This window comes from Zonotrichia albicollis, chromosome 7 (assembly GCF_047830755.1).
Source record: "Zonotrichia albicollis isolate bZonAlb1 chromosome 7, bZonAlb1.hap1, whole genome shotgun sequence".
Classification (NCBI taxonomy): domain Eukaryota; kingdom Metazoa; phylum Chordata; class Aves; order Passeriformes; family Passerellidae; genus Zonotrichia; species Zonotrichia albicollis.
In genome coordinates, this window is record NC_133825.1 from 27,642,554 (window position 1) to 27,670,151 (window position 27,598).

At 37.4% G+C, this 27,598-nt stretch overlaps 1 long non-coding RNA gene across 3 annotated transcripts in view; it reads right to left on the minus strand.

Moving 5' to 3' along the window:
• LOC113460887 (uncharacterized) overlaps positions 1-25,069 on the minus strand; it is a 280,279-nt gene extending 255,210 nt beyond the window's left edge. For all 3 annotated transcript variants that reach the window (XR_003382763.2, XR_012581000.1, XR_012581001.1), the window contains exon 1: positions 24,864-25,069. This is a non-coding gene — a long non-coding RNA (uncharacterized LOC113460887). The remainder of the gene's footprint in view (positions 1-24,863) is intronic.
• Positions 25,070-27,598: the final 2,529 nt, after the last annotated feature.

Here is a 27,598-nt window from a genome sequence, read left to right on the forward strand (position 1 = left end):
TTAGCCACACTTAACCAGTCATAGCACAAAAATATTGCCATGGCAACATATAGTGATGGCAACAACAAATAGCAAAGACACAGAGAGAACATCATTTATGTACAGTCCAGAGGCTTTTACTCACTTGAAACATTGCTGAGAAATTCTGAATAACAAATTAAAATTAGCAAATTTGCAATAGCAGAAGAGAGAAAAAGAACTCAAGGATCTTCTCAAAGAACACTCATCTCAGACTTTTTCCATCTTTATGCACTTGTAACCCCATTTTTCTCACTGTCCCCTGCTGTGGAATGCAGGAACTTTCTGTATCTGCCACCTGGTATGTAAATCAAAAGCGTTCAGGATGTTGTATACTTTCCAAAAAACTGGAAATGCATTTAGTTGTGAAACTATAACATCTAGGTGAGAAAATCATGCCTGCAGAAAGCAACATAGTAACTGATATTTTTATGTAGAAAACAGATCTGCCCAAGACCGGATATGCTAGAGGGCAAGACAAATTCTAGTGAGATTTATGCATTTTATAACCCAGATTTAAGTCAGACAACCATTTTCTGACGAGCCATGATGGCAGCTCAGAAGATTGCTTTCGTTGTTGTTATTCAAGGAGAGAAAACCAGATGTTTGATCTTAATGAAGATCTTCTGAAATCAGACAGGTCTTAATGGATATAAAAATAGCAGTAGAGCCAAAAAAAAAAAAAAAAAAGGAAAAGAAATTCAAAGATTGCTTCATGGCTTTATCAGGAACTATCTCCAGTCAGGGAGCAGATGTACAGAGGTGACACAGGCATTGGTAGCATCGGGTTAGCACGAGATAACAAACTAGTAGATCTGGATGTCTCGGTACGGATTTCAGGACAGCAAAGCATTGTTTGTGTTAGGAATGTAATACCCTGCACACACCTGATATCTCTCAGCACAGATTGCTGAATGGCTGCGGGGCCTGCAAGGGTCAATTTGGCACAGAGGCCTTTATAGGAATATTAATTGCAATGGTGGTTTCTATGTAAGTCAACAATCTCACTGCTGTCACTGAATAAAAATGAAGTAATGCCCAAAGTATTTCAATAACTAACAGACTGGAAGCTAGTTCTGTTGCCATTCCCATTATTTTTACAACTCTAAAACTGTCAGGATATAAACTACTCTCTTTTAACCAAGGAAGATCACACAAAAATTCTTCTTATTAGTCTTGGATCTGAACATCAATACAGAAGAGACACCTGACACCAAGGCCAAGTGCACCACTCAGGGATATTCAGAAGTCATGCAGTTCACAAAACCAACAGAAATATTTCTCCCTCTCTCACTTATTTGCTTGCTATGGGGAATAATGATTTCTCAGTGGGTGGAATTATGATGTTTGACTTGGCAATGCAGTGGAAGCATCAGACTGTTTATAATGAAGGCCGAAAATGCCATTTCTATTATTGGTATCTGGTTATGTCACCGGAATGTTCTCACATGTCAAGAGCAGGTGTCCCCACTGCTGATTATAAATAAAATCATTAGCAGTCAGAATTTGGATTTAAAAGGAAAGAAGCAGCAAGTGACTAACTCCTGCACCTTCAAAGAACAGAATGTATCTGGGATCACTTAGCTGTGAAAAGCAAATCAAAGTTCTATCAAAACTAGAGGGAGGAATAACAAAATTTGAACACAAAAAAAAAAGCTGTGGGAATGAGAAAGAAAGGCAGGAATGAGAAAACTGAGAGGGGAGCTTGAATGGAGAACAAAGGACTATTTAAACTCCTTCAGTATAAAGTTAAAAGTAATAGAGAAACTGAGTGAATTCCAGATCCTTGAAAATCAAATTCAGTTTCTAAAATACAAGCCCAGATGGTTGACTGGTGTAAACAAATGCAACTTCATTGGTCCAGAGGGAACAGTATCAATGCATACCAGCTGAGGTTTTGGCAAATCTGCCTTCTGAGGTTCAATCAACACTCACAGGTTCTCAGGTCAGTGGACAGAGATTTGTAAAATTCATTCCCAACCCCTACTGTGATGAGAAACAGATTAAATAACCATTTTTGAGGTAATGAGGAGATCATTGTTCACCACAATCATTCTTCACTTCATTTTTCATGCTAGAAAATTTTACATATTAACATCACCAAACCAATATTTTGGCAGACTCCACTGAATCTTGCCTGCCAGCTTCTTTCTATGACATACCAAATAAGTTATGTGCATGCTACTGCAGAATGATTTTCAGATAATTATTGGCCTCAAAGAAGTACAGTTGATTTGAATTATTTTAAGAAAGAAAATAAGATCTGCACCAACAGGCCTATTAAAAGACAACTTCTCAATGCATTAATACCAGAGATCTGTCTTTTGTGCCTCATCTGTAGGTCTAATGTTGGCTTGGAGTAACAATCACAAGCAGAAAGGGAGTATTTCAGTCTCACACATTGATTTAGCTCTTGGACTCTGCCCTGAGAATGCAAATTAGACTAGTGCTTGAGTGAATGACATCTGTGCAACTGGTAAAAATGCACATGTAACTGAGCAAATACTATTGACTTTGGTCAAGTCAGCAACAGCTCAGTTCAGAATTCATTCTATTTGTTGTTCCTAATAAGACACTGAAAACATCAAGTCCTGTGGCATTGCTTCCCAGGTCTTACAAGCTCAGAGAAGTCTAACCACTTGTTCAAGGATATGATGGATGGCAAAGTGCTATCAGGGTCAACTCTGCTAGCTCCCACCAGCCCATCTGATTATTCTCCACAAGGGAAACCACTCTGTGTAATGTATTTCTCTGCATATCACGGTGTTTATTCCTCTAACTTTAGATTTGTAGACAAAGTGAACACAGGGAGTAGAACATGGGGAAAGTAAGAACTATTATACATAACAGGTGAAGGGAGATGAGAGAGTAGAAGCACTTGTAGATCCTAAAGGTGGTCGTTTATTGGGATTTTTTCACTTTCTTGTCTCCACCATCATCAATAAAAACATATTTCCTGAAGAGAAGTGAGGAAGATGTAGAGAACACAGCAAACCAGTGCAAGCTTTCTCCATGCCAACGCTTCCAGGTAATGGAATATGACACTAATTCAAGGCATAAGTCACATTAACCAGAACACATACTTCACATCTGAAAAAATTCCAAAGCTGAGCAAAATGCTTGCTTTGATATTTATAGTAGGAAGTAGAAACATTTGGTTAAATGAAAATTTTGCTGGAGACAGCTGCATATGGATTATTCTAAAATCAAACTAATTTTTTAAGAAAAAAGTGCAGCTATAATACATAACGATAAGCAAGCCACAGCCATTTAAAACATCTAGCACAGACAGCAACATGAATACTAGCAACATCTGGGTGAAGACATTTGGTTTCCACAGGTTTTCCTAGTCAGCTTAAGTACCTCAAGCAGGTGCTAGCTGTCCCTTTTCAAAATCAATGCCCCATATGTAAGAGGCACGACCTGAACTTCCACTGGAAAACTAAGTTATGCACAACTACTTGTGGTTTTTCTCCTTGCACAACCCTGGGAAGCATGTTTTTCACCACTAGGTAGTGTTAAATTTGGCATATCATTAAGTAACATGTGTCTTTGCAACCCTATTTTAAAGCATTATCACCGGATAAGTTTATAACCTAAATAAATGCATATAACTATCCAAACAACAGAGCAAACTTGCTGAGTCCTCTCTTCTGGCTGTTTGAGGGACACTTCAAGTCCTTTGTGCCAAAAGCATAGTTTTATTTCTCCAAGCCTCCAAGGACACCAAGAAGTCAATTGCTTCTGGAGGCTGAGAAGGGGGGAATGCTACCACCCTAGCATTCAATATTTGAATTACTGAAGGCTTTGAAATGAAGACACAAGACACCAAGGGAAATACCATCGCTAAGGAGTCCAGAACTGCTCCATGTCCAGCCACACAGAGAGTCTGCACGGCTTGTGGTCCAGCCTCAGGGTGAGCCTCAGGTATCTTTTGACTTGGAGGAAAATGCCTATCCTTTTATTTGGCTGTACTTAGGTTTTGAGCAGAACTTGCCTAGGAACATCCTTGTATCTGAGTTGTGATCTGGGCCACTTCTCCAGTTACAAAATAATGAAAGGAAACAAAGATTTGTAATGAGTTTTGTGCATAATATTGAAGTTCCCTTGGAAGAACATGCTTTAGTAATCCAGCACAAGCAGTTCAATACATAAAAAAGGACACTGATTTTCAGCTAGGAAGTGTAACCTATGGTGCTATAATTTTGACATTGAAAACATATTAAAAGACATTCAAGAATAAGTTAAAAGCCTCTAATTTCCTTAATAAACCTTACCGATGACTTGCAGGAGAATTTGCAACTAGACATTTCAGACATATCATCAGTCTCCATGCTTTGCTGCACATTTGGGCTTCTTACTGCTTTATACAAAACATTGAGTCTAAAGGTTTGGGTTCTTTTCTTAAATACATAAAGTATTTTTCTTCACTTTCTCAGGGTCTAAGTACATTCTATGTAGCAAGAATTAAGCTAATTTTTGTTTGCAGGCTGACAACATTCACATTCCAATTGTCTTTCTGGCAATAACAATTGTTCTGTCAAAGCTTCTGAAGCTAATTCTGGGTTTGCTTTTTTATGTCATTTTATTTGTGAATGACGTGCTACTGCCCATCATTATCAGGCAGATTAATAAACACACAAGTGTACACTTTACAGGCACACAATTGTTAAAGGACTTCATATTAGCATCAAGGATACTTCTCTTCTGGACAGACAAGGAAAGATACTCACTCACATTTTAAGATATTTTAATACTCACTTTAGAAAGGCAACACTATTCTTTCAAAGGCAGCATTAGCACTGAATTGCAGAAACATTACTTCCAAATAACCCCAAAGCTCTAAGATGTCCCACTAACATGAAGTTCACTTTGGGAAGAAAGACAATTCTCGGGATAGCATGGAAAAACCCAAATGCAGGGCATCCTAACAGCATCCTGGGAGTGCTGCAACTCTGTAGGGCCTCCAGACCTCCAAAGGTTTGGGCATATACAAACTCAAATAGGCTTTGCAGTAACACACTCTGGTCAGTTCTCATTTACCTGTTGAAATAATCCACAATTCCTGGAGGCCTACATGGCCTCCAAAGCAGAACAATTCTTTAGAACTGAGATCAGGACCCTCAGAGGTGGCCTCTTTCAGCCAATGAAAACAAAATGCAGCTGCAAGTTTGGTTTAGCTATGGTGACTGGAATGCAGAGCTATTGCCCCAAGGTCTTCAGAAGAAGAGAAATGGGCAGGCTGAGACTTCTCTGTTGCTTCTTAGAGCATTCTCCTCCCTGTGTGGTACTGCCTACCTACCTCTCAGCAAATGCAATTATTCACTCCCATCTGCAAGGAACAAGGAGTTAAAGGGTATCAGCTGACAGAAATTCCTGGAACTATAGACCAACATGGTTTATTAAAGAATATTCACTTTTCTGTTGCTAATGTTGCAAATAAGAAAAAAAAAGTATTAAAATTGCATATAACATCTGAGATATGAAAAACAGTGGTCTTCCTAGTTCTTCCATGTGGTTTATACCTCTTATCCTAAAGACTTTAGAACTGCACAGCAGTATTTCTGACTCACATTCCTGAGCTCCTGGAGGCAACCTGCAGCCCAGTGAAGCTGGAATAAATATGTTCTAAAGTAACATCAGCAAATTTTTAAAGTGAGCTCTTTAAATTCAAGAGTCTAAAAGAAAAAAATAGCTTGTCAGGTGTTTGAAACCAAGCTTTCAAAGTTTTAGTGCATGGCAATAATTTCTCACTATTTAAAAAAAAATGCTTATAGTGAAAAAACTAGGATTCCCACACATTTTTTTCTATTTTCATATGGGATTTGCTCATTATTGGTGTTAGCAAATGAGCAAAGGAGAAATATTCTTGCTGCAGCTCCTATATTCTTGCCAAAACTATGCAAGTAAAACTTAACCTTTTTGAATGAATCACAGTAAACACAGAAGAAATTCACTTGCTCTTGTCTTGTATCCTACTCCAGAATAAGCTTTTTGACCTTGCCATTTTGTACAGGAACACAACAAAATTCTTACATGGCCAGGAAAGTATTCCTAACCTATATTTATAACTTTTGGACAGACTCAAATTGTTCTCAGAAGCAGATCTCAATAGTTGTAAGGTTGGTTTTTCTTTTTCAAATGCTTCTTGTATTTCTCTTTCTTTAATACATCAAAATAAAAGGAACAGATGTTAACATACCTCAGCCAAAACTCAAGTAAGCCCTTATGGTCAGGTCTAGCAAGCCAGGAAAGATATCACTAAAGTGGAAATAATTCCAAAACTGATAAATGAACACAGGAACAAATAACACCACACAAGGTCTGTAGGACAATCCTCTTGGTAGTGGACATGTCTGACTCTTGTGCACTTCTGTAAAGTATGTCAAAATAATTTTCATTTCTGTGTTAAGGGTAGATACAGCAATAGTGTCCTCTCTCCATGTAGTCTACAGGCCAAGTGCCACCTTGACTTACAGCAGTCCAAACCTACAGGATGGCCAGCAATACCGGCATAAAAACTGGCATCATTATTTGGCATGTCATGGTAAAATAATGGCAGGTCTATAAATACGCCATAACACCTAATTTTTAATTGTCTCCACAGCCCAATTCTGCTTCTTTGGAAATGACTTTGTAGGACTCATTTGGTCTACTCTAGACCAATATGTCCAGTGTACAAATTCTTCCACCACCCAGTAACTGTCACCAACACAAGCAGAAATCTGCAACTTAATTTCATGTATGTGCTGCTCATATCACTGCTGGCAATAAAAGGTTTTGCAATATCAAATCAGGGCCTCAAAACACAGCTATTTCAGCAGCTGCTCTTTATTATCATCCTGTTTGTTGGCTAAGGAGAATGTCAGGAAATTTCTGTCTTATTGTAGACTGGGTAAAGCAATCCTGTGCAACATCTTTAAATAATGCTGTCATATGCATAATGCCCTTCCTTTCCAAAGCTCTATCATACTCAGCAGCTATTCATTAGAATTTAGCTGGATGTCAAGCTCTTAGTATATAACAGTAGTACATGGACCCCCATGTCTTAAAAGCGTAGTTTTGTTATTTAACACACAACAGCAGAACTGAAGACATTCAATATGTGCCACAACCTAAATCTATAGGAAGAGGCTCTGGAATGACTCCACTTAAACAGGGAGGTTGACCAGATGACCCGCTGTGGTCCCTTCCTATCTGACCCATCCTGTGACTCTGTGATTTTCATATTAATAAAAAGTGCAGCGAGAAAGGCAGCATCAATATGCAGATTAAAAAGAGGCAAAATAAAAACCTTGGGGGTTTTAGGCTAAACCTGACTGATTCTACATTGGAAGGATCATTAGATTGTCTTCATCTGATTGTTTATGCCCTGCTATTTCAACAATATGTAGCTGAATTTAAAAAAAAAAAAAAAAGGAAATGTTGGGAGTATTTAAGCCAGAAAGCTCAAAGCTGTGTCTAAAAACAGACAAAAAGGCCTCTTTTTTTTTCTAAATAGTATTTAAAGTTCCATACAGTATGAGTTATGTCTGGCTGTCTGCTACAAGCTGCTTCTCAGCACTGCAATAATGGAAATAGTTTTCCTATACTAACCCTACACTGAAAGGCTGAAAACAACTTTCATTTGAAGCAGTTCAAACCTTCAAATGTTCTTTATGTACAGGATAATTGGAGGTCAGCTATTTACTGGTGTCTTCCTGCTTTATTTAACCTGCTTTATGCAGGAAGAACTCTTAGATCAGCAGTAGTCTAAACTGTACAAAGATGCACATAATTTATATATTTTACCCAGCCCTACCTAGCAGTGCAGGGTGAGTGCTGAGGTACCACTATATTGTTTAGACAAAAAAGTTGTGAAGTCAAGAAAGAGGCCACTACTACAGGGCATTTTCTCAACCTGCATCAATGAATCAAAAATTAGATTAGCGAAAAGATGCATGATCCAGACATGAATATGAGGTCATAAACCCTTTCAACCGAAAGGCAGCAGATCTTTCTTTTGAGCTGTGCAAAAACTTGTGCTACCTGTTTTCTTTTTGGTGGCCCACAGGAAGGAAGTCTGCAGTATCAGCCAGGAGCTTGTTGCCCCAGGTTACTATAATGTCCAAAATCCAACTACTGGATGAAAATACAGATGGAACTGGGACTATCAGTTCAACAGCATGGCTGTATAATGACAGCTACTACATGTACTACGTGGCAAAAAAAATCAGAGGCAGAGAAGATGATGAACTGTGCTTTTCTCCTCCTCTGTTACCACATTTTTAGAAGACAGACACAAAAGAACTTAGGGACGAAGCTGTAATTCGGAAAGTGACAGCAAGGGCAAGAGCCTCTGTTCAAGATTTTAACAACAGTACATAGCTTCACACTGATTTTTACCCTTTATCGGTACCAAGAGATTTACCTTGAATTCACATTGCCTCTGTATTTATCACCTTTCTTTCTCATTCTTTGTTTCAGACTCTCCATTTGACAACATGTGTTTGTAGATGATATTTTTATTGCAGTGGATGTGATTTTGTCTGTTTGAATGGTCTGGCAAAATTCAAAGAGGCTTATGGCACAAAATGAATAGAGTTAATTAACTACTATCTGTAGTATATAACCCTTCTAGATGGAAAGGTCTTACTTCAGCAGTCCTTTAGTATGATTGGCACTATATTGTAGCTTCAATAGAAAATGCCATAAAGGATTACTAATTAAAGCCAACTCTGTAAAGCAGACTTAAGTGTTGATCCAACGCATGAATTAATCACTTACACAAACTTGTTCTGTTGGTTTAACAGGTTTTCAAGGTTTTGAAAGTTTGTATTGTGAGCTCATCTCTCAAGGTAGACAGCATCTAGCCAACATTTTGGTTAATTCAAAAGAAATTCAATCTTTCTGACTTGCCAGGCTGAAGTCAAATTTCTGTGACAAATTCAGCATGTTGTAGGTCCAGCATCAAAGAACACAGAACTAGAGTCTCAAGCTCCAAATGAAAAGGTAAGGGGCTGGAGACAATCTTAAAACCCTGTGTTGGGTCTCTGTATTAGAACGCCATGAAGGAAATGCAGAATTTCAAGGAAGTTCACTGAGTAAAATGCATATCACTATCAAACAGTGTCTTGTATGAGATAATTTGCTTCACATTTTGAAAACAGTAATTATATGAAAAAGACTTTACCAGACTTGCCTTTCATGTGTACATCCACAGTTCTGCTCTCCTGACAGTGCAGAAATTGAATTCCATATGCTGGGCTGCCAGAACGTCCTTCACTCTGGCACACATACGTTCAGATTCTAACTTCCATAACATGCAAGCTCAGTGCCCTGCGTTTTTCAAATTACTAATACGTAAAGAAGATAAGGCTGAAGCATTTTGAAAACAAAAACCAGACCCATCAATAAAATAACTACACACACCGCAAGTCTGCAGGCCTTCTTGGAGCCCCTCTTCTAAATCCAGATATCCCTCCACAGTTGCAGACCTATCTGATTTATCTCTTTCTGCATCCTGTTGCACTCTATGTCATGTGTATGTATAAAACATACAGATACATAAGAACACACATAAATCTTTTTTATAGAGAGAAATCTCCCCAAAGGCAGTATGCTGCAGACTCTAAATCAATCTATTTTAATCTGATCTTCATCTGTAGTGCTTTTCTTGGCTGCAGCCATCAAGGAAACATCCTGGCAGGTGGGGAAGAATGAAAATATATAACATTTGTTTCTAATGGTTCCTTTGCACCATGTAGTTTTGACTTTCCAGTACAGAAAAGCCTGAAAACTCCATGAAATATGACTGAGCTTAGAACTGACCTCCAAAGCAAACTCAGGCCTGCACAGCTGAGAACTCCCTAAAATATGAATATAAAGATGTCAGAAACTTCCTAAAATATCTTTAAAATCATTGAAGCAAAGGTGAAAACTGAACTTTTTTACCTAAGAACAAAGCTGAAGTTCTTTTTCCATATAACCATTTCATCAAATGGATAGACTTTTCTATTTCTAAGACTTTTCCTTCCTTTCCCAGTACACAAGTTTCAAGTCACCCAAATTGGTTTTCTATTAGGAACTAAGACCACAAGCCCCTAGGAATCCATGTTTTGTCAGATTTTCACTCCCTGTTGCCAAACTTAGTGCCTTACTAATTGCCTGGGGCTGCAGTGCTTTGCTTATAGAAACAAATTATTTTCTTGATGGAACAGCAGGATTTGCACCTGCAGAGACTCGGCTTAGGAAGCCTGGCAAGCAATCAAGTGGGCAGCTGGGGAGCCTCTGTGCCCAGCAGTCTGCAGGACAGTCCCTGGAAAGCCAGGACGCCTGTCAGGTCGCCCGTCAGCTGGTGGGCAGCTTGCTGGCAAGGGGGCTGGCAAAAACCCAGCACTCCTAACCTGGCTTCTGCCAGTAACCCTGATGAATAAACACACCGATTAAAAAAAAAAAAATCTGCTCTGTGACATCAACATTTAGAACAAATGAAGTAGTTCAGAAAAAAACTTTTTAAAATGCTAACCACAATTTTCCTAGATCCCTGAGCCCTCAGAAAGAAAATCAGCTCGAGGTTAAGTCAACGTTTCTTGCACATGTTGCACTGTGGAAAATAACTGAGAGCAGATCAGTAAGAAATCGCCGGCAGTGCCCTGGTTATGTGTAATGTAATGTCTGCACCACATTGGTCAAGGTTGCTCTGGGGCTTGTTCTTTGAAAGGCCAAGGCTGTAATTCACCTTCATTCACACACCTCATAAAATTGCAGAGCTGAGTTACTAACAGTGGTAACCACTTATTCTTTTGACCACGAAAACAATAAAAAGTCAGTTTGATTTTAATTTATTAACTGAAAGGAGGTTGGTGGTCACAGATTAGTCCTCTCTGGGAGTCACTGCAGAACCCAAGCAACACTTGATCTGGCACACAATTTGTGTGCTACAAAACCCTGCTAATGAACAGATAAAGTGGAATAGACACCAAATATCTGCTTGTTGCTTTAAGCCACACTCTTCAGAGCCACAGGCAACTTTCTATCAGAGGGTCAGACCATGGCAAACAGGAATGTGCACATCACCACATGAGAAAAAGGTTTCATCTCATCTATTACTCAATAGGTTTGCTCAGTTTTCTTTTTTTTTGTGAAATTGATCTGACTGTTGCAGCTGGCAGGAGAGAGAAACTAATGTTTTCACTGAGCTTTCTGGTTGGCTTCTTCTCCCAAACCAGACCTGTACAACATATTCTGACTTGAAGAGCTACTGAACATGGAATTTTCTATCACATTTCTTACAGAATCATTGTTAGGTCAAATATCACACAAAATAACATGTTGAACAAACAAAACATGAACATGAAAAAATATACAAGACAAAGATTAAATATCTCTATTAGTTCAGTTTTAATTTCTGAAAGTGCTCTTAATAAACACAGGAGAAAGACTACCCAAATAGTGCCCCTAAAACCACACTCTCTCTCAAAAAAGCAGTAATTTCACACTCAGCTCTAAATATTGCACTCGGTTGCTGCAAAGACATTTGAATTTAGCCTGTAAAAAGTGATTTCACTTTTTACAATTATCAAAACAAAAAACAAATTAAGAAAAAACATCAATAAATAGGATGAAAAATAATAGAGCTGATGTTCCAATCTCCGTCTCTTCCCTCCCTCAAAAGTGGGTCAAAAAGGAATACATGCCAAGAAAATGTGCTTTATTCACATCAAAAAAATCAAAGTCAGCATCAATCATTTTGATCACAAACTATTGGTCCAGCTACTCCTCAGACCTCCAAAGCTACCATCTCATATCTCCTGAAATAAAATGCCTTTTCTCCTAGTACATTAAGAAATCCACATGGGAAAAAACTGACCTCCACATCATAAGAATTAAAAATTTATTCCAAGACACATGGGTTTGGGTTGCATTGACGGGTTATATTCACTGTAACACAAGGAAATATAAGCAGCTCACAACACAAACTGTTTTCTTCCACAGGTTGTTCTTGAGAAATGCTGATACAAGAATTCAAAGGAATTAATATAATGAGAAATAATCATTACTATTCAGCAGCTATTGGTATAAATCAGAGTTCTGGATGAAGAAAGAGAAGTGCAGTAATTTTAAGGAAAGCTTTTTAAAAGCAAACAAAAATATGTGAAACAAGAACTAATAGCAGCTGTGAGCATTCTAGGATTTATAAGCCTTCCAGGACACTGATATTTTCATCTTTGCCATCTCTGTTAAGTAACTTGCTTTAGCATGGCTTCTGATTACAAAGCCAGAATGGGACAATTGCAGATATTGCCACTTGCCAATCCTACCACACATGATGACTGTTCAACACAGAACTTTCCTGGTTCATATGGGGTTCTATGATATATTGAATCTCTTTCAAATAATCACACATACACACACGCAAAAAAATGAAGATTTACTATTAAGAAATCAATAAAAACTTGAATATTTGAATGCAAAGGATTAATGTCCAAGATCTTTTAAAATCTCGATAAACTTTTTCCTCCTGAAAATTTAATCATATTATCACTGTAAGCAAAATATCTTTTATGAAAGCCAGTTCCTATTTTTGATCCTGGCAGAGCTCTGTAGAGTACAATGATGAGGAGCAAGGAATGTCTCCTTTCCATACCTCAATCCACTTTTACTTAGAACAGGAAAATTATTGTAAGCTACTTCTTTAGTCACACCTTTTCAATATTATTTAAAAACTCAACCTGCCAAGAAACCAGTTCCTCATCCTCTCTGGACTTTTCGCCCTTTCTCACTACCTCAGGCAATTGACATTATTCTGTTTAGTTTTCCATGTGAAATATACACATGTATATAAAGCTACTAATCTTTATTGGCATCATATTTGGTTTGAACACCTTAATCTATTCTTTTCTTTCTCTTTTGTCTCCCACAATTATCTGCTTATTTGAGATTTATAGTGGACCAACAAATCTAACTTTCAATAAAGGAACCATAATAATCCCAAACTTACTACCACTACCTAACTGCTATCTAGTTTTTTAATATATTTCCCATTGTGTCTTGTAACAGCTAAAGAACATATAAAGTATTGAAAAAGCTGTAGTTGTAGACATACTACTAGCTTGACCTCAGCAGTTTAATTTTAAAGCCATTGCTTTTAAATTTTTCATGCTTAACCATCTTCATTCTTAGGCAATATCATTATAAATTGGGTAGAGTAAGAACCCCATAACTCCATAACAGTAAGAGGTTTTGAAATACTATGAATTGACAAGGCACCTTTTTTCCCCTGCAAGATGACTATTAGCTCTTAGATAATGCAAAGAACTTAAAAGAATCTGCAGGATCTTCTTATTTCTCACTGTTTCTTATATCTAGGGAGAATAAGAATTATTAAATATTTTAGTCCCCCACTAACCTCCAAATTGCCTGTAGTACACTCATTTCAGACCATAAGCCAGGTGAAAAACAAGATCACTTTTAACTGTATTGCCAAGTCTTTCACTATAAAGCATCAAATGTAGTCTTTGTATAGAAAACTGCCCTCCTGAGTGGCCTAGATAATGGAAAATAGTAGGTACCCAACATTTCAGTTTCGTTTGAAAGTCTCTTACATTTTTCAAGTAACAGCAAGTTAAAAAAATGCCCTTTTTCCTTAAAAATATTTAGTGCAATGTAAAAGGCTGTTTGTCTGCATTCTCACTGAAGGCTGGAATAGAGTTATACGTCTCCCTGGCTATTAAATACAAAGGCTGGATAATTTCAAACATATCCATATTAAACAAAGGGTTCCTGACTTTTAACTGAGTTCTTAGCACTGTGACAATGAAGCAATAAATACCTTCTATTCTTCTCACTCCTCTAAGCTGCTTTCTCTCTTCTTATATATCCATCCATAAGAGAAATGAGAACAAGTTTTTAGCATTTAAACTTTTCCAGATATGTCAGTGTCACAAAGAATGTGTCACAAGCAATGTGTATTTGGAGGTGAGCCAAATCCTCAACTAAGAAAAGCAGTAGATGGGGTTAGTGGTAGCCCGTTTATTTTGCTGGCAATTCATTCCATAGTAAACCAGCTCTATTCACCAGCCCATGAACATCACATACATTTACACTCCCATTTCACACTGCACTACATCAATCTAACACCATCTCTCAAGGGGAACTGTCTATATGCAGTCCAAATGGCTTTTCAGATGAAAAATAAGGGCAATGGCCTTCTGTCTCAGGAGACTTGGTTCAAACCCTTGTTCAGGTCACAAGTTAAAATTAGTTTGGTGCTCTTGTCCTTCCTTACATTTGTGCTCCTGACACAACTGCTACTCATTCAGGCACAATGGGGTGTGACTGGCAGTCCTGGCTCCAAGGCAGGCTGCCCATGGCTACAAAGGAAGAGGATACTGCTTGTGATGTGTGTTGGCATGGAGAAAAAAGGGAACCCGAAAGGGGATGAGAAAAAAAGAGGGAAGAACTCAGGGTTCTGATTGGTTTTGGCAATATGAAAAGCCAGTTTCTTTCTACTATCCTGGTCTTTTCTTTCCAAATGGGCAGCAAGCAGATTGAGGCAGAGCTGTATTCCTGACTTTTCAAAGTGAAGGGCCTTCTTATGTGCCTTGGTTCCCTCCAGACCACGCTTAACATCTGCAGTTCCTCACTGCTTACTCACACAACAAAGTAAACGGTTAAAATCATACTTTAAATATTCTTGTGACCATGATTAAAGAGCCATCATTTTTCAGTCCTACATACTGAATCTTTGACATTCAGAACTACCTGACAAGGAATGGCCACCTGTCAGGAATTGTGCAACAGAAACACTGTCTTGGACTATTTACCTCAGGCTCTCCCTGGTTTCCAGCTTTGAAGATACTCAGTCAGCTAGAAGGAAAGACAGTCTAGAATCTTGTTACTCCTGCCCAGAGCTGTAAATCCACTCTAACAATGAAAAACATCCTTTACTTTGTTGAACATAGCAGTAAATCAGTGCCATCTGCATAGAACACAGCAGCACCATCTGTATGATGAATGTCTCACTGAAGTTCATTATTGCATTATGCCTATTCAATAGCAAGAAATTGCCAGAAACTCTGTTGCACACCCAAGTGCATGTTAATTTCTAGTTTCTTCTACTTTCCACTCTACCAAACAGTTTTCTAGACATATGGATCTATAAAACATGGACAAGCATTTATAAGCAAAGTGTGTTTTACACCTAAATCCACATAACAAACTTATCCTAACATCTCCAAAATGAAGAATTTAACCACAACATAAACCCTCATGTGTTTATTCACAACCATATTCCTGTGAGATAAAGCAGGGCTGTCCCCACATTACAGATGAAAATTGAAGTGCAAGACAGAATAACTTGCCCAAAGCTGTACAATAGCCGTTCTGTGACAAAGCGCAAATTTGAACAAATCAAATTCTAGACTAGCTACTTTTACACATTTCTGAGATAAGCTCCCAGTAAAAAACACTAAATACCCTTTTCTCAAATAGGATATGATGAACAAGAAAGAAGACATGAATGGCTAAATTATTTTAAATGGCAATTCAAAAGCATGTAAAATAAAAAAGCATCTGATAGCTACCGTGAAGGAAAGAACAATGTCCAAATAAATAATTTTTACAAGTATTTGTGCTCCTCTCTATGATGGATATGAACTTTGGGGAGCAGGGTACGACAAAAATATGGCATAAATATAATTTTTTCCCCAAAACTGCATTTCCTTCAACTGAATTTTATTTCACTTATATTCCCACTTGACCTGTACATGTCTAGATATAGTTTCCTGAACAGAACTTAGAAAAAGAATGGATGCTTGTCATATTGGCTGCCACTCAACTTTGGTAATGCTCCTGTATCTAGCCAGCTGATGTCTGAATGCTTAACTATTCACTGCAGGTTTGTGCACGCCACTATCGAAAACATCGATATTGTAATGTGTAATCTGCAATTAATTACATGAACCACTGGATATGCCACTTACACTAATTAAACTTCAATAGGCACTACTTTGCAATACATGGCTAGTTCACATGCAACACACTTTCTTAAATAAGGCACTTCACTAAAGGATACTGCCAGGATCAGTGAAGGGTTTCACCATCAGAACTCCTGCAATTTATAGCAAAGGGAATACTCCATGTTAATGGTTGAATATCTGGGATTGCACTCAAACTGTACCATTTGGTTACTATCATTACCTAGCTTGGCCTGCTAGGCATAATCAGACAATATCAAAATTCATTTGGGGCATCTAGGCTAAGATGGCAGGTTTATTCATGGACCGGGGCTTACAAAAGTTTAGGAACTCACAGTCATCCCTCATAAGCTTTTGTAAGACCAGCTTGGACTTCTCTGAAACTCTGTTCTAATCTTACTTTGAAACTAAAGTTCCATATTTTGATGTGTCATTTTTCTTTATTATGAACATTCAGGGACAAATTTTCCAAAAGTGTTTAGGCACCTAGTGATGCAAATAGGCAGCTTGTTATTTTTCAAAATCACTTAGGCAGGTTAGACAGCTAAATCCCTCTTAAATTAGAGAGAGTCAGGCATCTGACTTAGGCACTTAGAAAAATTTAGCCAATGCTTATTTGCATTTTCAGGCTTCTAATCATTTTTGAACATCTGTATGATAGGTTTTGATTTATTTAGGCTAGTTCCCAGTACATTACTTTTTCTCACCTGACTGAAAGAGCATACCTCATTAAGCAAGTTACAGATTTTTCTTGCAGACCATGTTAAGAAGACAAATAAGTGAAAGAGATGACAAGGTTGGGGTTTTTTTTCTATAATTTAATACTTTTATTTTAATTTAAATAGGAAAGGAGGCACTGTGGAATAGTGGATAATGTAAAAAGGCTTTTATTCTAAAACCTACTCATTCACTCAATGAGCTTTTTAATAGCATTTAATTTTGTTTAGCACAAAATAGAATGAGGGTTTAAAAGCTAGCAAAATACAAAGCACTAAGTGTATAACATGGTCAGATTATTTTGCTTATCTTAAAACAATAAGAAAATCAACCCCAAAACAATTTCTCCACAGCTAAATGTCAAATTTGCCAAATTTGAGTAAAATTGTAATTAAATTTCAGAAACACATCAAAAAGACCTCATTTTATTATAAAATATTTGTCTCTCCAGATGCTTGGTTTATAGTTTTTCATTGAATGAGAAACTTTAGGTTATGAAATATTTAACCTCTGAAATTGTACAAGATTGAGATGTATATGTTTTAACCATGAAACTATTCATGTTCATGTTTCTTACTAGAAAATAACAAAATATTTTATCTTGTTTATTTTTAAGATGATGTTCTATGGAAAAGGGATTAATCAGGGTATGTCACAATACAATGGGTCCTTTACACCAGCTCAACAGCTTTTGAATCCACTACCAAATTTCCACAATATCTGAATTAAAACAGATGAGATCTCAAAGAGAAGTTCTTAAAAATTCCATGAAAATTTTCATCTGATTTTCTTGAGACTCTATTTTTGGTTTCAGATACATGTTTTTTAATCTGCGACAATTCTGATTTTTTAATTTTCATTTTTAATCAAAAATACCCTCAAGCATTTTTAAAATACCCTAAAGAATATCTGAGATTTTTTTCCCAAACTGTTATTTTGCCTCCTTTATAAGAGGATTTTTTCCAGTATACAGTTCTTTTCACTAGAGAAAAGGAAATGAAAGATTTGACTTCCTCTGATGATTCATAATTGTACATTTTGTGGCTTCAATGACAAGATTTTTTTCTATTTTAACAGGCATTAATTTATCAAAGGAACACAAGTCTAAAGCTGTCTCCCTACATATATATGGTGCAGTGTAACTCAAGGTACAAATTTAATCTTTTCCCATCTGATGTTTACATAAAGGGAACAGTGAGGTCCAAATGTAAGACGTTACATATTGTAAAATAATAATCACTCTATTGTGTGGGTGCTGAAGTTGATTACTGACTTAAAGCTTGTAGAATAGATGTACCAGGAGAAGGGAAGAAGCAAGGAAAGATACATAGAATATATCAAATTTGATCAGGCAAATGCATCCCTCCAGGCAACTTAGCATGACCTAAGCTTTCCATTGGGAAACCAGAGTTCAGAATAGGATTTCTGCAATGTAATTTCAGGTGCAAAATGTGACATAATAAAAAAAGGTTAGAAGCTATTTCTCATGCTGTAATTTGCATGGCTAGAGAAGCAAAGGGCAGGAAATGTCCACAGCAAATCTATAGTGAAATAACATATTTCATTCTGCTCAAAAGCCTTTAATTCCATTTGCCCACATTTGTATAGTGTGGTCCCAAGATCCCTCTTTAATTGAGTCATGTCTTTGACAGGGACAGGAAAATCTGTCGAAAGATTACATCATCTAGGTTTCCCTTGAAAGAGTTTAATTTGCTTGAGCCAAAGTATTTGGGTTGAAAACAAGTTTCTATAAGATTTATAAAACTACTCTCTTTCACTGCATCTTTTCACAGAGACCCCACTTTGCTAATACAACTAGCAGAGAGACAAACTCCAATCAACAAATCATTCAGCTATGAATTATTAATGTATACAAGCATGTAAAGGTGTATTTTTATAGATATTTAGGTACACACACACAGAGATATGTGCACATGCGAAAAGTTGTCCCAGAACATTTCAGTGTAAAACTCCATACAAACCACTGTAAGCAGTAAGCAGGACAAACAACAGAAGACATCCTGAATTTACAAACCAGGCTTGGGAAAACATGGTCAGTGCAATGAAAGGTTGGAGTTAGATGTTCATGAGGTTTTCTCTTAAAAACTTTGAACAGCAAAGCATCAAGACAAACTGTCCCTCCAGTTTATATCTGGCAAACACAGATGAAAAACCCTCACCTTATGACACAGACATTGACCAATTCACCTCAAAGTATGAGGCACCAAGGTATTACAATGAAAGATATAAAAACCCCCATGGTGTCAGAAACTGCAGATGCCTGATGAGAAGATTCTGACAGTTCTTTTCAGTGATGAAGATTTATTTGGAGGTTCAGGTATCCCTAAGTTTGGATGCTTGTCTGGACCTCTGCACTTTTGAATAAATACAGGATTTCCATCATCACATGAAAGATAACACAAAAGGATGGAGGTAAGGAAGCTGTGGTAAAGATGAGAATCTGATAGTATTTTGATATTCTGCTATTTATTTCAGAGAAAACCCAGGAAACAAAGGCTGACAGCTTGTTAAGGAAGCAGAACTTAGCAAAGACAAATTGCATTCCCTGTTGAGATTGATGAAGATTCTAAATTCAATACAAGGTTTTGGTGGAAAAATTAATTTGGCACTTATTTACTACCATCTGTTTCAGATATTCCAAGTGTGAGCAAACAACCTATCACTGACATGTGTAGGATTTGAAGCTGTAGAAGTAAACAGTATGGAAGACGATTGCTGCCTTCAGGAAAGACAATCCCTCTCAAACATACCACATTCTAGGCCTCAACCATGAATTAAATATAGGCTAAGTTGGTTAAAAATACCAACTAAAACTGTATAATTTCAAACTTCAGCTACAATTTGGCTAATACTATTTGACTGCATTTGACATGTAACAGTAAAATATTTGAAAATAAAAGCATTGGAAGAATGAGAAACAAGCACAGAGGAAGCATGCTTAGCATGCCATAGAAAAAAAATCCACATTCTGAGCATGTTTTAAAATCATATTTAAAATCGTTATTTTTATTGAGGTTCACAGAAATTGAGAAAATGCAGAATTTATCCCAGTGACAACTTCTTCAAATATTAGAGAGCAGCACCACATTCTCCCCACTAGTCTGGCTTGGTATCAGAAAAAATGATCAGTCCCAGCCCAGCCTTGTGCTACGTATCAGGCACAAGAGTTTCACTCCCACAAGGGTGAAGAAGGGGAAAGGGCTGAACACATTCTTGTCCTCCTGAGTGCTAGTGCTCCTCTTTCTCCCCCAGTACTTCACACATATCCCCTTTCTTCCCTCAAAAAAAAAAAAAAAAGAAAAAAAAAAGAGGAAAAGAAAAAGACTTACTTGTTTTGGATTAATTGTGTGTCTAACAGGTAATTTGGGTGCCAACTGCTGCTCTGGGTGCACAGAGAACTGGTTGTCTGGGAACAGGTAAGGCAGTGAGAGAAGACAGAGGAGACCCCAAGAAAGATTTTTCCAAGGGCTTCACTGACCTTCATCTTAAACATTAAGTGATATTACAAATGGCATGTCTGTATCATTAAAGATTTAGCTGGCAAAGCCTTATCACACTCACTATCACCAATTTTAATTTAAATTAGGTATCCAGGTTGATGAAATATATAAAAGCTATCCAAGTGAAAAAGAGCAGTTTTATAATTTCAGAAGACAAACTAGAGATTGCATTTGAGGCTACCTGGTGGGAGTTTGGGGAAAGGTCATGATTGGCTAACGGTTTTGCAGATAGCTGAAGTTTTGTGCAGTTCTTGATTTAGTGCCAAAAAAAGGAAAATGAACTCTAACTACCACTTGTGTGGACAGATTTCCTACTCACAGTTGGGCCTGGTTCTCAAGGAAATGCTACTTAGAGTCACAGATTTAAGAGTTGGGGTGGGGTTTGCTTGTTTTGGGTTTTTTTAATAGCTCTCTGTTCTGTGAGAGATAATAGGACCATCAATTTTTGTGTGCTTACTCTATTTCAGTGACCAGTGCCAAAATTACCTGGAGTGTAAATAGGCCACAATCCCATGGACTTATAAATGAGTGTAATGAATCTGCCAACAAAGCTGAAGTTAACTGCCCAGCACATACTTAACAGGCATCTAGCGGTAACCAGACATCATATAAACCTGGCAGCAATCATCACAAGTGCCACATCTTGTAAGAGCAGCTTACAGATCACAAAAGTGAATCAAAAATTGCCTTTGTTAGAATTAGGGGGCAAATTAAAAAGGGGATATTATGATCATGATGATAACAGAAAGGCAGCTCAGAAAGTTACTTCAGATTTTATCTTACTGTCCTACAGTAAGGCATCTTCAATTTCATTTATTTTGCTTTTCTTTCTTCACAATGTCTCACCTATTTCTTTTTACAGCACTTCCACAAGGAAAAAGAGTAAATCACCTAATATGTGACCATCTGACTTTTTTTTTTTGTAAAAGACTTCTAAAAGGACATAAATGAAGTCAAGAATTTTAAGACTAATAAAACTTTTTTGCCACCTTTAATAGAATTCGATTCATGCCATACACAGTATGCCTGATTGAAATATCAGGTGTTTCTACCCCTTCAGCTGAGGGGTGTCTTGTCTGTTATTGGACTATTTTTGTCCTTCAGTTTTACCAGTTCCAGACACAGCTCATAGATCACATTCACTAAGGCATTCAGCCATTTAAGACACTGCCAAATTGCACTGCTTCAATGCAGAAGTTACTTGGCTTAGATATATCTTAGAAGTTAAGGTTCCATTGTCACATTTTTCTTTTTCACCTACAAGTAGTTCTGTTTATTCCCAACTCAGCAGCCAAGCTATTGATTAAGTTGGCTTAGGTCAGTCCACCCTGCAGTTCCAGCCTCAATCCTTTCATTGTTTTCCAATAGCTTGCTTTATTGATTTAATGTTCTTGGTTCTGAATTTAGAATCTTGCTTTTAGCTTTAACACTGTCCTGTGTTCCTTGCTCAAGTTTTATTTTACTGTCACCTCAAACTGTCCAAAGAAATTGCAGTCAAATGTAAAGATGCGTTGGCTGAGCTAAAAGGGAACAAACTAAATTAGGCAGCAGTAAAAAGGAACACAGGGCCTGTCACAGACTAGTTTCAGAATACATATTTTTCAATCCATGTTCATATTATGCAATATCAAAAGCCCTCTTCATAACAGCCATTGTACCATTTCTTCCACTCTACTAAAACTTTCGGGAATCACTGATCCCCTCTGCATAGCTGACTTGGTGACCTTGGATATCTGAATTCCTAAAATGTTTTCTATTTATGTGGATTAATTAAAGACAGCAGTCCAATTTTTTACCATGTCATATATTGTTGAATTACATTTGTGCTGAGAAAACTGTAAAATCTCATTATTCCTCTGGAGTAGAACTTCTACACTCTTTGTCCGGTGGGGAATCAGGCATACAAATCAGACTTGAGGTGCTTCTGTGAGACCCCCCACCTGTAAATCTGAGGGCAGAATGGGTCCTCTACAACACACATAGTTCCAATATGTGAATTTGTGTTTTGCAAAAAAATCCAGTGGTAGTCATTTTGCAGTTCTGTATTACGCTTCTGCAGCTGAAATTAGCATTCTGTCAGTGCATTTAGTTTGTTCTATTTATTTTACTGAAAAAGCATGGAAGATTTGTGTGTGAATAGTTCTAAATATATATTTTTTCATTGAACTAAAATATTGTTTGGGTTGGTCAGTAAAAGCTTTCAAGAAATGTATGCTTATGAAAATGTTTATTTCTGCAGAAAGAAATATTCCATTATTTGCGTAGTTGACAGTCAGCTTTGTTGTAGTTCCAAATGAAAAAGGGAGTATGCTGATTAGAGAAAATACAGCCATGTTCCATCTTCCTCCCCTGCTTCAGTAAGAGAAGAGCATTTGCATATTAATTCTAGGACTGAACAGCTGCATTCCCTAGAAAGCTCCATTCATTGCAGCAATGAGCCCCTGAAACCAGGCAGGAGGAAAAAAAAAAAAAGGAAAAGAGAAAGAAAGAAAAATAAAAGAAAGAAGTGGGCATAAAGCTTAAGGTAGATAGAGACTAATTTTGCAGTTCTTTATTTCCAAAAGGAGTACTTTTCATTTTAAAGACTGCACATAGACATTTCCATAAGGCCTATCACAAGAGTATTCCAATCATCTGACCGGCACAAGGAATACTCTTATTTCCATTTCACAAAATGGCAAACAGAGGCATAATGGGATTATTTACTAGGCTTCAAAAACTATTCACCTACAAATTTAACTCTCTATTCTGTGTGAGAGCCAGGTGATTTGCCCAGGATTACACAAGAGCCATGGCACAGTCAGAAATAATTTCCATCTCTAGCTCCCACTTCCATGTCTTATTCCTCACAGTACAGATTCATGCTTGTCTTCTCTACTGTTTTGTTATATTACATAACTTGAAAATATGCTGAACGCAGAGATACAGAGTTGTTTTGACAAGAACTACAACCAAGGCTTTGGTTTGTTCTGCTCATCTGCAAAAATTGTCAAGATGGAAGACAAAGCCTTCTGTGAGGCACTGAGCATTAATAAGTACCATAAGTTGCTATGTTTGAAGCACAGAATAATATTGACAGCAAGAAAAAAAAATCATTAACTCCTGTCTTAGATGGATGCCATTCATGTTTTCTCTGAACTATGTCTGCAGCTGGTGATTGCCTCTGTGATCAAGAGATGTAAATGAAAACAGGTAGCCTCCCATAGTGCTTCAGAGAACAGGATTGGTGGGAAGCAGGAAAATCTCTCTTCACTCACAAGACAATACTTAATCTTCCTGGCATCACACACTTAATCTACACTGGCATCACAAGTGTAAAATCAAACCAGAAACATATTAGAACAGACCGGCAGAACTTTTCTTGAGGAGGGTCTATTAAAAGAGTAACACTTGACATTAGAAAACACAAAATTACTCTGCTGAAGGTCCAGTCCTGGACACATTTCAGTACCAACATCAATAAGTCCAAGGAGATAAACAGGGACTACTTTTATGAGCAATGGAGCTGTAAAATTCCACAGCATATTTATCTAGTTTAAGAAGGTCTCCTACTTCCAAGTTACTTTGGCCACTGATATCTATTCCTACACATACAGATGCTCCAGAACCACTTGGAAAACTCAATTAATGCAATTGCACAGTCTAAAAATAACTCTCCAAAACACTGGTTTTGATTCAGTCTGTTTGAATTCAATCATCAACACCCAGATTAATACCTACAAACAATGGAAGCAATGACAAAATTCTTCATCACAATGTTTCAAAGGATTGCCATTTATCAATGGTTTAGGGAGAAAAAGAAGCATTATTGATCTTATTAAATATCATAAATGCCTCCTGACCCTAAAGTTAAGGAATTAGGAGATAGCTGTTGTACACAAGAAGTAACTAAATGTCCTTAGCAGGTTACATGCCTCCTCCTCAGCAGGGTCACAGGCACCAACCATATTTGCCTAGTCCCCCACCCTTGGAGAGCTCTTTGTGCATCACAGCCTGCAATGCATGGTAGAATGCCATCTTTTCTACAGCTCACTGAGTCCCATGCACAATATCTGATTATTTGCTTTCTTCAAAAATGTGTGCTATGCGCTAGCAATAAAAATTAGGAGCTTGCTCAGCTGCCTTTTGGAACTTCCAACAGTGTTTTTATAGAGACTTTTGCTTAGTCCTCCTCCCCCATGCGTTTTTCTTCTTCTAAATTAGAACTTAATGGAACTTTTGAAAGACAGAATCCTAAGTTAAAGGCAAAGTAACATTTTTAAAGCTTATTCAGCTGCAGCTATGAGATCACACGGTAAACTACCAGGAACTGAAATCATGCAGAGGAGAAATGTCAACTCTTAACAGAAAATGTATTTGAAAGAATTGTGGTTAAAAAGAAAGAGAGGGGAAAGTCAATAGAAAAAGAACTCTAGCATTTCTAGAAATGCTACCATTTTATGTCAGCCATCTAAAGGACTCACATGAGCTTCTACCTCACAACAGATTACATGATTTGTAAAGAAAACATACTTGGTCTTTGCTATTTTTCCTTTCCTCCCATTTTCTAAGAAGACTTCCTGCTCAACTGGCAATTAGCAAGAGCATTACCAGTGTATCATACTGTGTTCAGGAGAGCAAAACCAGCCATAGAAGAGAAAAGTCATACCTTCTGCAGAGTCCTTTCACAAATGGTTTTCATATTTGCTGGTTTTCACAATACAGCATTCCATCTCCTGGAGCATTTCATTGTGAGTAAGAAAGGTTGCTGTGGAACTTCTGCCTTGTTAACCAAAACAACCAGGAACCAACGGGCCTCAGCTCAAGGCACCCAACAGCCATGGTGACACTTCCACAGTTCTGTCCTTCTTCAGCAGTACCCTGTAGATTTAAAAAGAGCTGCAATGATTGTGACAGTCACATTTGAAAATAATTTCTGCAAAATTCTACATTTCTGCAAAGCTCTTCCATGAATTTTCTGCACAAAATAATTTCAACAACTTCAGCCTAAATATGACAAGTGCAGGAACTTTCATCAAAATGCCTCAACTCTGTAGAATAAGCCCAGCTTGAAAAACTTCAGCATCAATTACACTCTAAATACATAGAATTTTAACATCTGGAGAAAACTTGAATTTTCATCAAACATAAGGCTCAAGTGATGTCTGACTGAGCAGTTCAAGAGGGCTTCTTTTAACTAAAATACCAAAACATATGTTGCCAGGAATTTGGCTAGATATAAACATTTCCTAGGACATTTAAATGAAAGATTTTTCCTGCCCAAAGTACCTTTTTCATAGTCACAATACCAGCCCAGGTCTAATTAACAGCATTATTTCACTAATTATGCATTTATTGTATAACTCTTTGAAGGCAAACTAATACAAAGAGAACCAGATTGATTATTTAACATAAGTTATAAGGATAAAATTTTAAGTATAATCAGGTTTCTACAACTATATTGATGATAGAAATTTTAAAAGTACACTAATATTTAAAATCTTGAAGTACATCTTCAAATATTCTTCATTAGTTTCTAAAAGTATTAATTTTACTTAGGAAGTCAAGAGGTCATGGGCAAGTCCCCAAAATTAATTTTGTTTATTTTTGGGGTTTGCTATGCTTGGTTTGGGTTTTCTTTTTTTTTTTTTTTTTTTTTTTTTTTTTTGTTGTTGTTGTTGTTGTTGTTGGAGGGGAGGACTTGACTTTTCTTAATGCCCTCAAGAAAAAAAAATGTGCCACCTATTGCACAGTTTCGCATCTTAAGCTTCTTGACACCTTGCAGGTATACCCCACTCCTAAAAGACAAGATCAAAATTGTATGATTTTAAATTTTTTATGTTTTTATACCTTTTCTTTCCTGGGCAATTCATGTTTAATATATGTTCCAGGTGGTTGAAAGAGAAGTACATAGTTTGGCATAGACCTACCACACACTTTTGTCTTGCTCAAGACAAGCATACTATGTTCATGTCCTTAGCTTAGCTGAATGGCAGATTTATACTGATGTCAGAGAATGAGCAATTAAAAGAGTTATCCTTATCAGCAGCCTTACCTGAATGATATTAGAGAGGGCCAATCACATAAACCAGGACTAAATTCCTGCCAGGCTTTTGAACTGAAGCCATTGAGCTGACTTGGCTTTATGCGCAGAGAATTAACGACAAACTAAACACCACTTTGCTGTCACAAAGCAATATTTTACTGCTTTCCCCTGACTAATCCAGATGTCCTGTATTTACCTGTTTTGGCAGAGAGGAAGGGACTGCTTGAAGCACTACCTTTCTCTCTGCTCTGTTGCCCACTTTCATATGCAGGACAGTGTCACACCGTCCTCAAGCTAAGGGATGACTTCTGGTCAAACAAGCATAACCACACTTTCAGTTTGCACATGAAGATAGCTGGCCATAAAGCTGGGATGTGGAAACAGCACAACTGCCAGGAGGCAGAGAAGGTCAGCTCCATCTCAGTGCTGCTCTGCTACAGTTACCTGGTAACCACAGGGTAAACTATCTCCCTTTCAAGAAATTGCACACATACACTTGGGGCTTTTTGGTTTATTGTTTTCCAGGCTTAAATATCAGACTTTACAGTCCTAAAACTTTGGAAAAAGGGCTTAAGAGAAACCAAACAAACCTGAAAGTTCAGGAGACTACCATATATACACATACACACATACTAGTTGATAAGTAGAACCATGGCAAAGTTTTCAGTCAGAGTAACACCACTCTAGGGAGCTATAAGGTCAGGAGAGATGCACAACCCTCAGCATCCACATGAATGAGCCTGTTCTGTTCAAAACCTGCTTGTCAGGTACCTCACCTCTTTGTTTAACCAAGTTCATGGTGTCTGAGCTGTACTAAGTGCCAGGAAATCACTGCCTGGGTTCATGTGCAGATCAAACATGTCCCCAACTGACTTTACCCACCTCCTTTCTGGACTATTTGGTTCAAATCAGTGTTCTAAGGACTCGTATACTTAAACATGAATAAATAGCAGATAATATCTTTCCTATCACAATTTTCATACCAGACAGAAATAACTGTGCTACACACACATTGGACTAAAATCATTCTGTTATAGGAGGCTGGGGGAAGATATGTAAAGCAAAAACTACAGACAATCATATAAAGATAATAATCATATAAAGTTATATAAAGATTATGAAGTCCTGGTACTACTCGTAGCATTTGTGCCACTGTCAGCAAGTCAAGGTTATGGTTGTGAAGCACCCTGAATTCAGCTGAAACATAAAAAATAGAAAACTTACAAATGTACTGGAAACACAGATAGGTCTTGAGTTTAATCTTGGTATGATAAAGAGATTTTGAAGTGCCACAGAGAGTTATAAAGGACTTTAGAGTATAGCCACACACAGTTTAAATGCTACCAATGCAAAAAAAA